This window comes from Hemitrygon akajei, chromosome 20 (assembly GCF_048418815.1).
Source record: "Hemitrygon akajei chromosome 20, sHemAka1.3, whole genome shotgun sequence".
In the NCBI taxonomy this organism is placed as follows: domain Eukaryota; kingdom Metazoa; phylum Chordata; class Chondrichthyes; order Myliobatiformes; family Dasyatidae; genus Hemitrygon; species Hemitrygon akajei.
The window spans coordinates 29179209-29195214 of NC_133143.1; positions in this window are offsets into that span (position 1 = coordinate 29179209).

Consider the following 16006-nt stretch of genomic DNA (forward strand, 5'->3'; position numbering starts at 1 on the left):
TTAATGCCCTGGCTAATCAAGAACCTATCCACCTCTGCCTTAAATTCCCCCAATGATTTGGCCTCTACAGCCGCTCATGGCAACAAATTCCAGAGATTTACCACTCTCTGACTAAAGTACTTTCTCTGCACTTCAGTTCTAAAAGGACTTACTTCAATCCTGAAGTCGTGCTCTCTTGTCCTAGACTCCCTTACCATGGGAAATAACTTTGCCATATCTAATCTGTTCAGGCTTTTTAACATTCAGAATGTTTCTATGAGATTCCTCCTCATTCTCCTGAACTCCAGGGAATAGAGCCCAAGAGCTGCCAGATGTTACTCATATGGTAACCCTTTCATTCCTGGAATCATTCTCCTGAATCTTCTCTGAACCCTCTCCAACGTCAGTATATCCTTTCTAAAATAAGGAACCCAAAACTGCACACAATACTCCAAGTGTGGTCTCACAAGTGCCTTATAGTCCATCGACATCACATCCCTGCTCTTGTATTCTATACCTCTAGAAATGAATGCCAACATTGCATTTGCCTTCTTCACCTTTAGGGTATGCTGCACAAGGACTCCCAAGACCCTTTGCATCTCTGCATTTTGAATTCTCCCCCATCTAAATAATAGTTTGTCTGTTTACTTCTTCCACCAAAATGCATGGCATACACTTTCCAACATTGTATTTCATTTGCCACTTCTTTGCCTTCTCCCCTAAACTATCTAAGTCTCTCTGCAGGCTCTGCATTTCGTCAACACTGCCCAGTCCTCCACCTGTCTTTGTATCATTGGCAAATTTAGCCACAAATCCATTCCAAATCATTGACATACATTGTAAAAAGCAGCGGTCCCAACACCAACCCCTGTGGAACTTCACGTAACGGGCAGCCAGCCAGAATAGGATCCCTTTATTCCCACTCTTTGTTTTCTGCTGATCAGCCAATGCTCCACCCATGCTAGTAACTTCCCTGTAATTCCATGGGCTCTTATCTTGCTAAACAGCCTCATGTACGGCACCTTGTCAAAGGCCGTCTGAAAATCAAAGTAGACCACATCTACTGCATCTCCTTTGTCTACCCTGCTTGTAATAGAAAACTTCACAGTTAAGACAGACTAGATTCAATGCAGTCTTGCACACAGAGAATGAGAGAAGTGATGGGATTTCTACTGCGGTCAATGTGTTATTGTTTTATACCACAAAAATGTACAGTAGATATAGAACTGATGTTAAAAATATCTTCTTTCTGTTTACAATATTGCGTAGAGACAACTTCCATTCATTTTTGTGAATTAAATTCTCTGGAATTCATTGTCTTACACTTATCCATAATTTAAGCATCTCCATGTTGAGAGAAAGCCTAGTTTCATTCCGTCTTTTTTTTTTGGCTGAAGCACAATTTTTAATTGGATTATTAACCACCCACACCTAAATAAAATACTACAGATTACTGCTATTATGCAAGTGATGTTTGTAAAGAGTATGTTCATAATGCTTTTAAGAAAATAGGTACATATTTACATAAAGACATCAGCAAGATGTGTGTGGCGCATGTTAATTGCTGCAGTGTCTGCCTGAATTCTGCATTTGATGACCAGGTAACTATCATCATTTCCAGTATTGCCTTTGGGCATACTAATTGCAGTTTGCTTCCCTTTCAGAGATCTGAACAGTAATCATCTCCAGTAAAATATTGCTGTCAGGTGCTGGCCATATCTAAGAATTAATTCAGACAGGAATCACATCGGATTCACTGTGCTATCTTACCTGCATCATTGACAGGTTATTTCCATGAGGAAACAGTTGAATTTAGCAATGTGCTGCATACTTATGAATTCAGGCCATTGTTCCAGCATTAAGGGATAATGGCCAATGTTTATTCCCCCAGTTAAAACAAAACAAGACCACACAATGCAGCTCATTAGAGATTGGGGGTTGTTGTTTTTATTTTAACATTTCACAAAGCAAATCATTGCTCAAAAATAATAAAACACTGTATAAATAGATCCTGCCACTTGGCCTTCTGGCAAAGGGAATGAAAAGGTGTTTTTGGTAAAATCACACCTAAAATGCTCCTTACATTTATGGTTATTCTTTATTTAAGAAATTATGTGCTTATATCTGAGACAGACCAGAGATGATGATTTAAACTGAATTCTGGAATGGAAAGGTTACCATGCAAAGTGATTTGATTGCAGGAGATTAGAGCATGTCGAAATGTAACATTTAAGACTGATAGCATATTTTCCCTCCTGTGGGTGGAGAGGTCAAAATATTTCAGAATAATTTCTCTCTGTGGATCATGAATCTTTAGAATTCTCAAGACCAAAGAGCTGTAGAGGCAAAGTTTTTAAGTCTACTCCTGGCCTGACCTGGCATAGCCTTGGACAGGGATAGGAATGTTGTATATTTAATATTTCAGTACTATTTGAGTAATATTGTTAACATACTCTTTGATTAAGGATTCTCTGTTTACAAAATTCAAAATGGGCTATATGTAAAAGTACATGAATGGTATATGATATTACGCCACCACATCATAAGTGCTAAAGTAATAATGAAATGTACATGAGTTATCTGTGTTTTTAAATTAGTTTTATGTTTTGGGGTTTACAAAACATCACAGTGGCAATGGAGATAGTCTTAAAATGAACCAGAGATGAACATCTACCTGTTGAAGCACAGTGAGATGCACAGGGGTGGAGAGAGAGAGAGCGAGAGAGAGAGAGAGAGAACAAGGTTTGTGTTAAAAAATGATGCAGCACATTTTTCTTTGGGACTGCAGTAAGATACTTCAGTTATAAAAAGGCAACAAACAGACAAAGTTCATGAGTTCATAAACAGTAAGTAAGGGGTGATAATAATAAAAACATTTTTAAAAAAGCAGAAATGGATGGCTACATTGGAATGACAGTTGTGTTTGATTGCACAATAGATAACTGGATGGTGTATACTGAATGAATTGCACAGTATTTTAAAGCAAATGAAATAGTCAATGAGAACTGAGAGCCAGTTTTACCAAATGCAATAGGTGGAAGAGCATACAGGTTTCTTAGAGGTTTAATTGCTCCAACCAAACCAGCCAAAAAGAGTTTGCTGATATTATGAAAGTAGTGCAGGAACACTTAGAACCAAAACCATTGTTGATTGCAGAACACTCTAAGTTTCATAAGTGGAATCAAAAGGAAGATATTACAGCTATTACAGCTCTATTACATCTACTATTACATCTGTCTATTACAGCTTATGTCGCTGAATTGAAGAGATGGTCTGAGCATTGCCAGTCCAGTGATGGGCTCAATGATGAATTGAGATTATTTAGTTTGTGTTATCTTACAGGACACCATGCAAACATGGCTCCTAACTGGAGCACAATTCACATTTAAGAGAGCAGTTGAAATTGCTGTATCAATGGAAACAGCAGACAGAGACACAATTGAGTTGCAGTCAGGAATTAAAGTGAGTGTGAACAAAATTGCAACATCTAAACAGAAACTTGCCTGGCTGAACAAATTATGTTACCATGGTGGCAGGGGTTCTCACATACACCAGACCAATTCAGGTTTTAAAGCAAAACTTGCAGAAAATGTAATAAAGTACGACACATATAAAGAGCACATTGGACAGAAAAAAATAAATGGACCTCACAAAGAGGAGAAAAAGATAATAAGTCAAGTTGCATTTTCAAAAAGACCACTAATCTACATGTTATTGATGAAAATCTGATAATGCTGAGAGTCACATAGGACTGGGTAGCCTAGAGATTTATGATGTGAGATCTAATAGGAGATAAGCAATATGACTTACTCCAGAACTGAATGGCAAATTAATTAAAATGGCATTAGTCACTGTTTCAACTGTTTCAGTTATTCCACAAAAAGAGTTTGAACAGCATTTCAAAGATAATGAACTGAAGTCTGCAGATATCCAACTAAGTACCTATAACGGAGAAAAGTTAACTCCCAAGGGAATGACATTCATAGCAGTGAAATACAACAACCAGCAAGTCACATTGGACTTGCATGTGGTAAAAACAGCAGGGCCAGCATTGTGGGAGCATGGTTGGCTGAGACAACTACAACCTGATTGGAGATCCACCCTGCTTTGAATGCCATGCTCCCTGCAATAGAGTCAACTGAAAGTGAATTAAGAAAGATACTGGATGATGCCACAGCAGTGTTCAAGGATGGCACTGGAGGACTCAAACATATCAAGGGTAAAACAATGTTAAAAGAAAATACCACACCCAACTTTAGCAACACCTATTTGGTTCCTTTTAGCATCCGTAATAAAGCTGAGCTCGATTGCAAGGAGGCTGAAGAAATTCTTTCCAAGGTTGACTGGAGCCCCTGGGCCATGCCAGTGGTACCAATAGCCAAGAAGAATGGGCCTGTTACGGTCTGTGGTGACTTTAAGGTTACTATCAACCCAGTACCGAAAGTAGATCAACAACCCATGCCCAGGATAAAGGATACCTTTACGAACTTTTCTGGAGAGAAACACTTCAGCAAAGTGGAAATAGCCAAGGCCTACCTACAGATGGAGATGGAGAAGGCTCCAAAGTGTTTTTCATCATAAACACACATAAAGGGCTTTATCGCTATAGTAGGCTTATTTTGGAGTAGCATCTGCACCTGTACTCTGGCAGAAACTATGGACCAGGCACTGCAAGGCTCCCCAGGCACTCAGTGTTACCTGGATGATATCATTATTACCGGAAGGATGAAAAGGTACATCCCCAAAATCTGAAGACTCTTTTAAAGATTAGAAGATTATGGGCTCAGAGTACAATGCAGCTCATGTGAATTCTTTAAATCAAGCATCACTTCTTGTGGTCACACCATTGACACCCAAGAACTGCACAAGTGTGCTGAGAAAATTCAAGAAGTGGTGGTTGCCCCAGGGCAAAGGACGTGCCACAGTTGTGGTCCTTTTCAGGACTTGTCAATTACTGTATCTGGTTCCTGCTAAACCTGGCTTCTGTGCTCCACCCTTTGGACTCATTGCTAAAGATCGGGAAGAAATGGCAGTGGACAAAGCAGGGTGAGGTGGTTTACCAAAAGACAAAGGAGACGGTGATGACAGACATTGTACCCACACAATATGATCCATATCATCTATCGAAGCTTTTCCGTGACTCCTCACCTTGTGGTATTGGTGCAGTCATGCCACATGTTGTGAGTGATGGAAGTAAATACCCCGTAGCCTTTGCATCACCTTCCCTTACCCCTGCAGAGAAAAAAACTACGCACTGATTGATAGAGAGGACTTGAGTATGGTTTAGGGTGTAAAACATTTCAACTAATATTTGTATGGGAGAGAGTTTACCCTCATTACTGATCATCATCCATTAGTGTTCATTTTCAGTCCACAGAACCGTATGCCACTAACAGCAGCAGCACGAATGCAAAGATGGGCTCTGTTTCTTGGAGGACAACATTACATGATCAAATTCAAGAGGGCAACTAAGCATTGAGATGCTGATAGATTGTCCTGTTTACCCTTAAAGGAAATACCTGAAAAATTTACAAAAGAGGACACTCCTCTTGACAAATTCTCCATAATGCAAATTGAAAGTCTCCCTATTATGATCCAGAGCAAAACCAGTAAAGACCCCACTCTGCCTCAGGTTTTCATATCGACCCAAAATGGCTGGAATGTACAGCAGGGAGTACTGTACTCCCTTTTTACCAGCACTGGGGTGAACTTGCCCTTGATTGAGATTGCCTTATGTGAGGATTGAAAGTTGTTATACCACCCAAGCTGAGAGCCAAAGTGTTGGAGGAGCTACATGTTGCATGCTGGTCATCTGGACACAGTCAAAATGAAAACATTGGCTCGAAGCTCTGTCTGGTGGCCGGGGATAGATCAGCAGATCAAGCAGCTCGCCATGCACTCCTCAGAATGGCAATGCATCAGGTAGAGAGGTGTCTCCGATATACTGTACATATATAGAGAGCAAGATGTCACATATTTCAGATGAGATGTTTTCTATATTGAGCTGGAGTTTATAGCTAAGCAGTGAGGAGTGTTGTGTATTTAATATTTCAGTAATATTTGAGTAATATTGTTAATATCTTGTTTGAGTAAGTATTCTTTGTTTACATAATTCAATTACGGGTTATATGTAAAAACATGTGAACGGCATTTATTTGTTATGACACCATGTTGTATGTACGTGCCAGCAAAGTAAAGACCAAAAGTACTTGAGTTATCCCAGCTCCATCTTTTTCTTTCAATTAGTTTTGTTTTGGAGTTACAAAACACAACAAGGAGCAGATGGTATGGAAAAGTATTTAACTGGGGGAGGACAAACTATGATGCTCTTTGGGAGTATAAATTGGGAAGAGATATATTCAAGGAAATATACAATGGAAATATGGAGGGTATTTAGGAAGTATTTGTATGAGATTCTTGATAGGTTTGTCCCATTGAGACAGCGAAAGGATGGTAAGATGAAAGAATATGGTGGACACGGGTTGTGGAAGATCTAGTCAAAAGGAAGAAGGAAGCATTCTTAAGGTTTAGGAAGCAAGGATCAGACAGCTCTTGGGAGTTATAAGGTAGCCAGGAAGGAACTTAATAAATGACTTAGGAGAGCTAGAAGGGGTCATGAGAATGCCTTGTCAAATAGGATAAAGGAAAAGCCTAAGGCATTCCACACATACGTGATAAACAGGAAGCTGACAAGAGTGAGCGTAGGACTGATAAAGGATAAAAGAGGAAATATTTGCCTGAAGTTGGAGCAGTAGAAAATGTCCTTAATGAATACTTTGCTTCAGTTTTTTTTTTACCAGGGAGAGGGACATTGATGAATATGAGGCGAGGGTTCAGTATTCACCAGTGAGAAGGTACTTGACAAATGTGAGGACAGTGTAGAATATCTAATATGTTGGAATATGTCAACACTAAGCAAGAGGACACCACGGTAGCCTAGTGGCTAGCACAACACTATTTCAGCTCAGAGTTCGGAGGTCAATTGACACCATGGTAGTGTAGTGGTTAGCACAATGCTATTATAGCTCAAGGTGTTCTGGAGCTCAGGTTCAATTCCTGTGTCTTCCTGTAAGGAGTCTCTGTAACTCCTTCCTGTGGTATGTGTGGGTTTTCTCCAGGGCCTCTGGTTTCCTCCCACAGTCCAAATACGTACCAGGTAGGTTAGCTGGTCATTGTAGATTGTTCTGTGATTAGCTTAGGTTTGTCAAGGGTTGCTGGGGTGGTGTGGCTCGAAGGACTGGGAGGGCCAGCTCCAAGCTGTACCGTTAAGAAATAAATAAAGAACATTAATTCCGTCGCTATCTGTAAGGAGTTGTGCTTTTTCCCTGGTGAACATGTGGTTTCCTCTGGGTGCTCCGGTTTCCTCCCACATTCCAAAGACATATCAGTTAGGAAGTTATTTGGGCATTGTAAATTGTCTTGTGATTACGCTAGGGGTAAATAACTGGGTCACTGACTGGTGCGGTTTGTTGGTCTGGAAGGGTCTGTTCTGCGATCTGTCTCTAAATAAATATAATAAAATAGAATAGAATGTGCTGAAACTTTTGAAAAACATAGGTAAGTGGCCAGGGCCAGACAGGATGTATCTCATTTTACTATGGGAAGCAGGGGAAGAGATTACTGTACCTTTGCCTATGATCTTGAGTTCTCACTAGCCTCAGGAGTGGTTCCAGAAGATTAGATGGTGGCAAATGTTATTCCCTTGTTCAAGAAAGATAATAGGGATCATAGGCCAATGAGTCTTTCAACTATGGTGGATAACCTATTGGAGAGGGTTCTTGGAGACAGGATTTCCAAGCATTTGGAGAAACATTTGCTGATATGGGACAGCCAACATGGCTTTACGAGGAGCAGGTCATGACTTATAAGCCTGATTGAATTATTTGAGGAAGTGACAAAACAAGTTGACGAAGGTAGAGTGGTTGATGTGGTGAATATAGATTTTAGTAAGGTGTTTGACAAGGTTATTTATTTATCATATATTTATCAGAAAGTCAAGAGTCATGGGATCCGGGGAAATTTGACTGTGTGGATTCGGAATTGGCTTGCCCACAGAATGCAGAGTGTGGTAGCAGACAGAGTGTATTCTGTCAGTGACCAGGAGTTTGCTCTGGGACCTCGGCTCTTCGTGATTTTTATAAGTGACTTGGATGAGGAAGTGGAAGGCTGGATTAGTAAATTTGCAGGTGGGAAGAAGATTAGTCATATTGTGGATAGTGTCATAGATTACAGCGGGCATTGATAGGATGCAGAGCTGGGCTGAGCAGTGGTAGGTGGAGTGTATCTGGAGAAATGTGAAGTGATACACTTTGAAAGATTGAACATGAAGGCAGACTACAGGGTTAATGCCAGGATTGTTAGCAGTGTAGAGGAACAGAGGGATTTTGGGGTTCACATCTATAGATCTCTCAAAGTCTTTGTGCATGTTGATCGGGTTGTTAAGAAGACATATGGTATGTTGGTCTTCATTAGTCAGGGGACTGAGTTCAAGAGCTGTGAGGTAGTGTTGCATCTCAATAAAACTCCGGTTAGACTTGGAGTATTGTGTTCAGTTCTGGTTGCCTCGTTGCAGTAAGAATGTGGATGCTTTGGAAAGGGTGCAGAGCAGATTTACCAGGATGCTGCCAGGGTTAAAGAACGTGTCTTATGAAGAAAGGCTCACCAAGTTAGGGTTTTTCTCTTAGGAGCAAAGGAGATTGAGAGATTACTTGATAGAGGTGTATAAGATGATAAGAAGCATAGATAGACTAGATAGCGAGTGCCTTTTTCTCGGGGCAGAAAGAGTGGGCATAATTTCAAAGTGATTGGAGGAAGATATAGTCAGAAGGAGGTTTTTTTTACACAAGAGTGGTGGGGCTGTGGAACGCAGGATGGTGGCTGAGGTAGATAGTTGAAACTCTTAGATTAGCACATAGATAGTAGAAAAATGGAGGGTTATGTGAGAGGGAAGATTTCAATTGAAATTAGAGCAGGTTAAAATTCGGCACATCATTAGGGGCTGAAGGGGTTATGGTGTGCTGTACTTTTCTACTTCCTATTCAAAACCAAGACAGCTAGACTTTTAGTCTACAGGGAGTTGAGTTATGAAGGATAAGGATGTAAGTGAAGCTGAAGCAAGATCATACTAGCCATGGACTGACTGATGAAGAAGCCATATTATCCTCATTTGCATCACTTTTTTATGGAGGGGATAAAAGGAGGGAAAAACATAAGTGAAGGAAATTTAAAAAAAAGATTTTTTGTAAATAAAAACTGTTTGAGTTTTTTTTCTTAGCATCTTAAATTTCATTTTCCATTTGACACTTCTTGTTTTCTCTTAACAATAGTGGTCGAGAGGGAGAGAAGTGGTCTGTTCCTCGGAGTTTCCAATTTACACGGGTGAAAGGAATGCATGGAGCTACAGTTAACATCTTCTGAGACTGGAGCAAAGTTTCATGTCTAGTATTGCTCTGGGTATATAGTGTAGCATTTTACTTTGAAGCAAACATATACAATTTCCAAGAATGCTTAGAGTTCCACTGAGCAACTCTGCTGTGGATGTTTACTGAAGAAAATTGCCACAGAGGTTTGATGGCAAGAAGAGAGTGATATATCACTTACCCCAAGCAGAACCTGAAAACTCAAGAAACTGGATTTAAGGGAATAAAGTTATAGTGAAACGAGTGGTTAATAAATATATAAAAAGGTCCAAATTTCATTCAGTGAGATTGGGGTTTGGAAATGATTAGATGATATATTAGATGAAAGGAGTGATAAGCTAAATAAGCAGACTTCAGGAGAGCTGAGATGTTGTTGCTTATGCCTAAACAGATGTTCCAGTGGATCACTGTTCCTCTTTCATGCACCAGTAATGAACAAGAGAGACTCTGCAGATGCTGGGAATCCGAGCAACACACACAAAATGCTGGGGGAGCTCAGCAGGCCAGGCAGCGTCTATGGAAAAAAGTACGGTCGATGTTTCAGGCCGAGACCCTTCGGCAGGACTGGAGAAAAGAAGATGAGGGGTCAGAGTTAGAAGGTAGGGGAGGGGGAGGAAGAAACACAAGAAACACATGAAACATCAACTGTACTCTTTTCCATAGATGCTGCCTGGCCTGCTGAGTTCCTCCAGCATTTTGTGTGCGTTGCTCCAGTTATGAATGTACAGTTTCCCTCACGATATTCAATTGCCAACAGTTAAACACTGTGTTAAGTTTGAAATACCATAATCTACCTGATATGGCAGATCAAGCAATGAAAAACTGCAGCAATTTTAAAATCAGCTTGGAATTCAAAGTGCTGGAAATTGAGAGTGGAGCTATCAGACCTGAGATGAGTACTGTTTCTACTGCCGGCATGGGTGCCAAGTACAATGGAATATTTGGGTTCTATTCCCAGCACAGAATTAATCCTGCCCAGAACATATCACCATTGCCATTTTGACATTTAGCATTCCACATCAGTTCCCAGGGTGACAGAATCCAATAGCTTCGCTAATGTGTGGAATACCTGTGCCATGTGAGGTACCTGGGTAAGTTGCATTTACCTTGTGTGCAAGCATTGCGTCTGGTTGAAAAAGCCTAAACTCACTATTTTTGTTCATACCATTAGGTAGTGGTCCCACTCACACAACGACCTTCCTCCCTGCTTTTCTCCTCTCTCTTTATACTGGCTTCTCCTTCTCCGCTCCCAGTCCTGATGCAAGAGTCTTGACTCTAAACAAAGCCAATTCTTTTCCTTCCCCGGGTGTTACCCAAACTTCTGAATTTCAGTTTATTTTAATCCAGATTCCAGCAACCACAGTATTTTGAGTGTTCATTGAGCCCAGAGCAGAAATGCACAGGATCTGCTCCTTCAGCTGACTTTGTGTTAAATGGCATATCAAGCTAAATCCATCTGCCTAATTATAGTCTATATCTCTCTATTCCTGTCTGTTCATTTCTTTGCCTGTTATGCTGCTGGTGTTTAGGGCAGCAATGAAGATCCTTCATCTCTGGTGGAGTTCAGCGCTTCCTTAATCATGTCAGGTGCTTTCTCTCGGGTTTACCGTCAGTCATGCAAGTCCCGGGTGGAGACTCAGGAATACCATCACACACCGATATAGAAGGATTCTTCATTGCTCTTTCAGTTTTGTTTGACCAGTCAGTGTTGTTGGCCCTGAGCTGAACCCCTGAACCTGGAGGATCGGTGGACCACTCTTCTATAGAGTTCTGGGAGAAACATACTGCCAATATTTTTTTAAAATTTCTGTTTTTGAATGACTTATTATTTTAATATAACTATTTAACATACATATATATAATTACTGTAATTCAGTTTTTTTCCTATATCTATCATGTATAGCTCAGTACTGCTGCCACAAGGTTAACAAATTTCATGACGTATGCTGGTGATACTGAGCCTGATTCTGATTCTCTAACTGCTAAATGTTGCATTGCCTGATATTTGTATGATTACATTTTGAGGTTTTCTGTCATTACTGGAAGCCCGATAAGCACCATCGGCAATGTAAAATCTGGTTTCTCATCCATAAGACATAGGAGCAAATTAGGCCATCTGGCCCATCAAGTCTGTTCTGTCATTCAATCATGGCTGATCCTTTTTTTCTATCTCCTCCTCAAACCCAGATCCCGGCATTCTCCCCGTAACCTTTGATGCCATGTTCAATCAAGAACCTATCAAGCTCTGCCTCAAGTGCACCCAAAGATCTGGCCTCCACAGCTGTATGTGGCAACAAATTCCACAAATTCACCACCCTTTGGCTAATGAAATTTCTTCGTATCTCTGTTTGGAAAGGGCACCCCTCTATCCTGAGGCTGTGCCCTCTTGTCCTAGACTCTCCCATCATGGGAAACATCCTTTCCACATCTACTCTGGCTAGGCCTTTCAACATTTGAAAGGTTTCAATGAGATTGATAACCCTTTCATTCCTGGAATCATCCTTGTGAATCTCTTCTGGAACCTCTCCAATGCCAGCACATCTTTTCTAAGATGAGGGGCCCAAAGTCTGTTCACAATACTCAAGGTGAGGCCTCACCAAGCAGGTCAAAGCCTCAGCATCACATCTTTGCTCTTGTATTCTAGACCTCTTGAAATGAATGCTAACATGGCATTTGTCTTCCTCACCACTGATTCAACCAGCAAGTTAACCTTCAGGGTGTTCTGCACAAGGACTCCCAAGTCCCTCTGCATCTCAGATTCCTGGATTTTCTCACCACTTTGAAAATAGTCTGCACATTTATTTCTACTACTGAAGTGTACGATCATGCATTTTCCAACACTGTCTTTCATTTGCCTCCTTCTTGCCCATTCTCCAAATCTATCTGTCCTTCTGCATCCTACCTGTTTCCTCAACACTACCTGCCCCTCCACCAATCTTCATATCACCTGCAAATTTCACAACAAAGCCATCAATTCCATCACCTAAATCATTTATATACAGCATAAAAAGAAGAGGTCCCAACACCGACCCCTGCAGAACACCACTAGTCACTGGCAGCCAACCAGAAAAGGATCCTTTTACAGGAAATGAACATAAATTAAATCCACAGCTACAGATTTTTATTTAATTACTTTGCAACTTATTTGGAATAATAAAGTATACAATTTACTGCAGCAACAATGACAACATCCTGTCTGTAGAAAAGCATCACAAGGCACTTCATAGTAATAGTTTTAGCCAGTGGTTTGGTCATGTAATTTTCTGTAGAGTAATGGAAAGGTTGCAATCACTACAAAGATGGCCAAGAAACTGTTGGAGAAGGCCAAATCACGATCAGAACCTTCTACATCCTAGCTCTCTACAAGCAGATAGTCCAATAGTCCAAGCAGAGGGATGATAGGTAGTGAGGAGACTTGTGAATATATGAACTTGAACCCTCTACAGCAGAAAGGTAGCTGGCACAGGAAGTATAGAAAGTGCAAATCAGCTGGAGCTGGGCAGACAAAGGCAAGTGCTTGAGTACAGCAGAGGTGAAAAGTCCTGAGGGTTGGAAATGGGCATGTGAGGTTGATACCTACTGTTTGCCTGACATGGTAGAGGGCAGTGGTGTCTTGAAAGACACCACACCCCACACTATCAAAGTCTTGACAGAAGAGGGCACTCCTTCTCATGAAGACCACTAAAGAAACTCTTCTTGCTAGGAGCATAGTAGGATAGCAGAGTGGCACAGCTTCCAACTGACTTGAGTTCAAATCCAAGCTTATTGTTATGGGCAGACGTACCTAGGGCATAAATACCATAAAAATGAGCTTTTTGCCGCAGCAACACATTACATTGCTCGAGAGGCCAAAATGGGTTCCTTCCATATTGTGAGGAAATTGGGGAAATATGTTGATATTCCAAAGGATCCAGCACTAACACTGTAGAAGAAACATGGCTTAATAAAAACACACTGAAAGAATAGTCTGTTACATGAAAGTTAATCTTCAAAGTATAGCATATCGAGACTGGACTGTTTAATTTTTATCATTTGTCTTTCTTTACGAAAGAAGTTACATAACTTATTTCATTTTGATAGCATTAAACACTGTAGACTATGGTCAACGATTTTTGTACTGTTGTACTGTTTGTATTTCAGAGTAGAGGTTTGGAAAAATCTGACTTTCTGAGCAGAAAGGTATGTTAAGGAATGCTGCAGTTTGCACAGTATAAGCTCACCAAAGATATTCGATTACATTATGATCACTTTCCCCAAAGGGTTCTTTTACCTTAAGGCTTAAGCTCTCTAACCAGTTCTGCTTCACTGCACAATACCCATTCCAGAATAGCTGATCCCCTCGTGGGCTCAACCACCAGCTGCTCTAAAAATCTATCTTATAGGCATTCTAGAAATTCCCCTGTTGGAAACCTGCACCAACCTGATTTTCCCATTCTTCCTGCATATTGAAATCCTCCATGACCATTGTAACTTTGCCATTTTGGCATTCATATTTCTATCTCCCATTGTAGACTACATCCTTACTTCTGTTTGGGAATCTGTATACAACTCTCATCTGGGCCTTTTTAACCTTGTACTTCCTTAGCTCTATCCACGATGATTCAACACCTTCCAACCTGATGCCATCTCTTTCTAATGATCTGGTTTAATTTTTTACCAACAGAGCCATACCACGCCCTCTGCCTTTCTCCCTGTCCTTTCGATACAATGTGTATCCCTGGGTATTAAGCTCCCAGCTATAATTTTCTTTCAGTCATAAATCAGTGAAGCCTACATCATCTGAATCTGAAACTGTGCTACATATTCATCTACCTTATTCTGTATACTGTGCATGTTCAAATATAACACCTTCAGCCCTGTATTCACCCTTTTCGATTTTGTCTGCCTTTTACATTGCAGCTCATCCTGTTGACGCAATTTTTCCCATCATCAGCCTCTCCTCACTATACATTGCCTCTGTTTGTAACCCAGCTACCTCACCTTCAGCACTATTAGCTGCCTTTCCTACGGTACTTCTTGCATTAAACTATACTCAGCTCAGGACACTAGTCACACCATGCTCAACCTTTTGATTCCTGACTTTGTCTGAGGTCTTACCAACATCTGCCTCCACAACCTCTCCACTAACTGATCTGGCACTCTGGTTCCCATTCCCCTGCAACTCTAGTATAAGACCCACCGTGCAGCATTAACAAATCTTCCGGCTAGGATATTAGACCCCCTCCAGTTCAGGTGCAAACCATCCCTTCTGTACAAGTTCCATCTTCCCTAGAAGAGAGCCCAATAATCCAAAAATCTTATGCCCTCTCTCCTACTCCAACTCCTTAGCCACATGTTAAACTGTATAATCTTCCCAGTTCTGGCCTCACTAGCACAAGGCATGGGTAACAATCCTGAGATCACAATCCTGGAGGTCATGTCCTTTAACTTAGCACCTAACCCCCTGATCTCCTGATGCAGATTCTAGTTACTCATCCAACCCATGTCATTGGTACCTACATGGACCACGACCTCTGGCTGCTCATCCTCCTAGTTAAGAATGCTGAGGACTCAATCTGAGATGTCCCGGGGCTGGCACCCAGGAGGCAACATACCATCATGGAATCCCGTCCTCACTCACCTGCCTGTTCCCCTAACTAATAAATCCCCTAATTACCACAGTGTGCCACTTCTCCCCCATTTCCCCTCATTGCCAGAGACCCGACCACTGTAACTTTCCGTACGGTTACACAGAAAGCAAATAGACCTTTCAGCCACTAAGTTTGCATGAATCCATTTCTTTTACCCTGCCAATCTTTTCAACTCAAAGCCAAGGGGTGGAGGGAGAATGTGTAAGGGCGTCTACCACACCATCCCCCCGTGATTTCTGATCACAAGTACAGCAGTCAAACAAATGTGGCCTGGCAGAAAATAGAATGAAACATAATGCTTACTTTTGCTCAAGTGTTCTCAGAAACCAATGAAGACTAATAAACATCATAAAGAACTGCTTTAATTTTCTTTACCATAAATCACCGTGCTTGCAAATGTGCAGAAGATAACCCAACAGTCTTGCCAACCAATATTATTGAACACAATGACGATAAAGTTCACATTATAAAAGAATTTTTTTCTTCAGTTTTATTCTAACACTTCAAGCCAACCCTTTCTTTATCCCAGTGTGATTGAAGGAAAATAAAATATTCCACTGGGTAAGTATTTATCTTTGCATTTGAGGATTGGTTAAGCTAAGTGTTCTCTTCTGCACGTAGATTTTAACCTGTGAAGGATATTTCTCTCCCAATTTAGAACCTAACAATCAAAGCCACTGAATTGAAATATGTCAGCCTCAATAACATCTGGGTGATTTCTATACCCATTGTCTTCTGTGAACTAAGACAAACTAAACTAATGGGATTAATTTTCTTCTTGCTGCTTAATATAAGGACTCTTTGGTAAATTATTCCTTCCTTGGCTGTGCCTCAGCTTACCAACATGAATTTAGCTTTGACTGTTATGTTCTGCAGCATCATTGTGAACTAAGTTCTGCTTTTACACAACTACAGTGATGTATAGTTCACTGCAAATTGTAACTAACGCTGAGCAATTGGTGTCAGAGCATGAAAGAA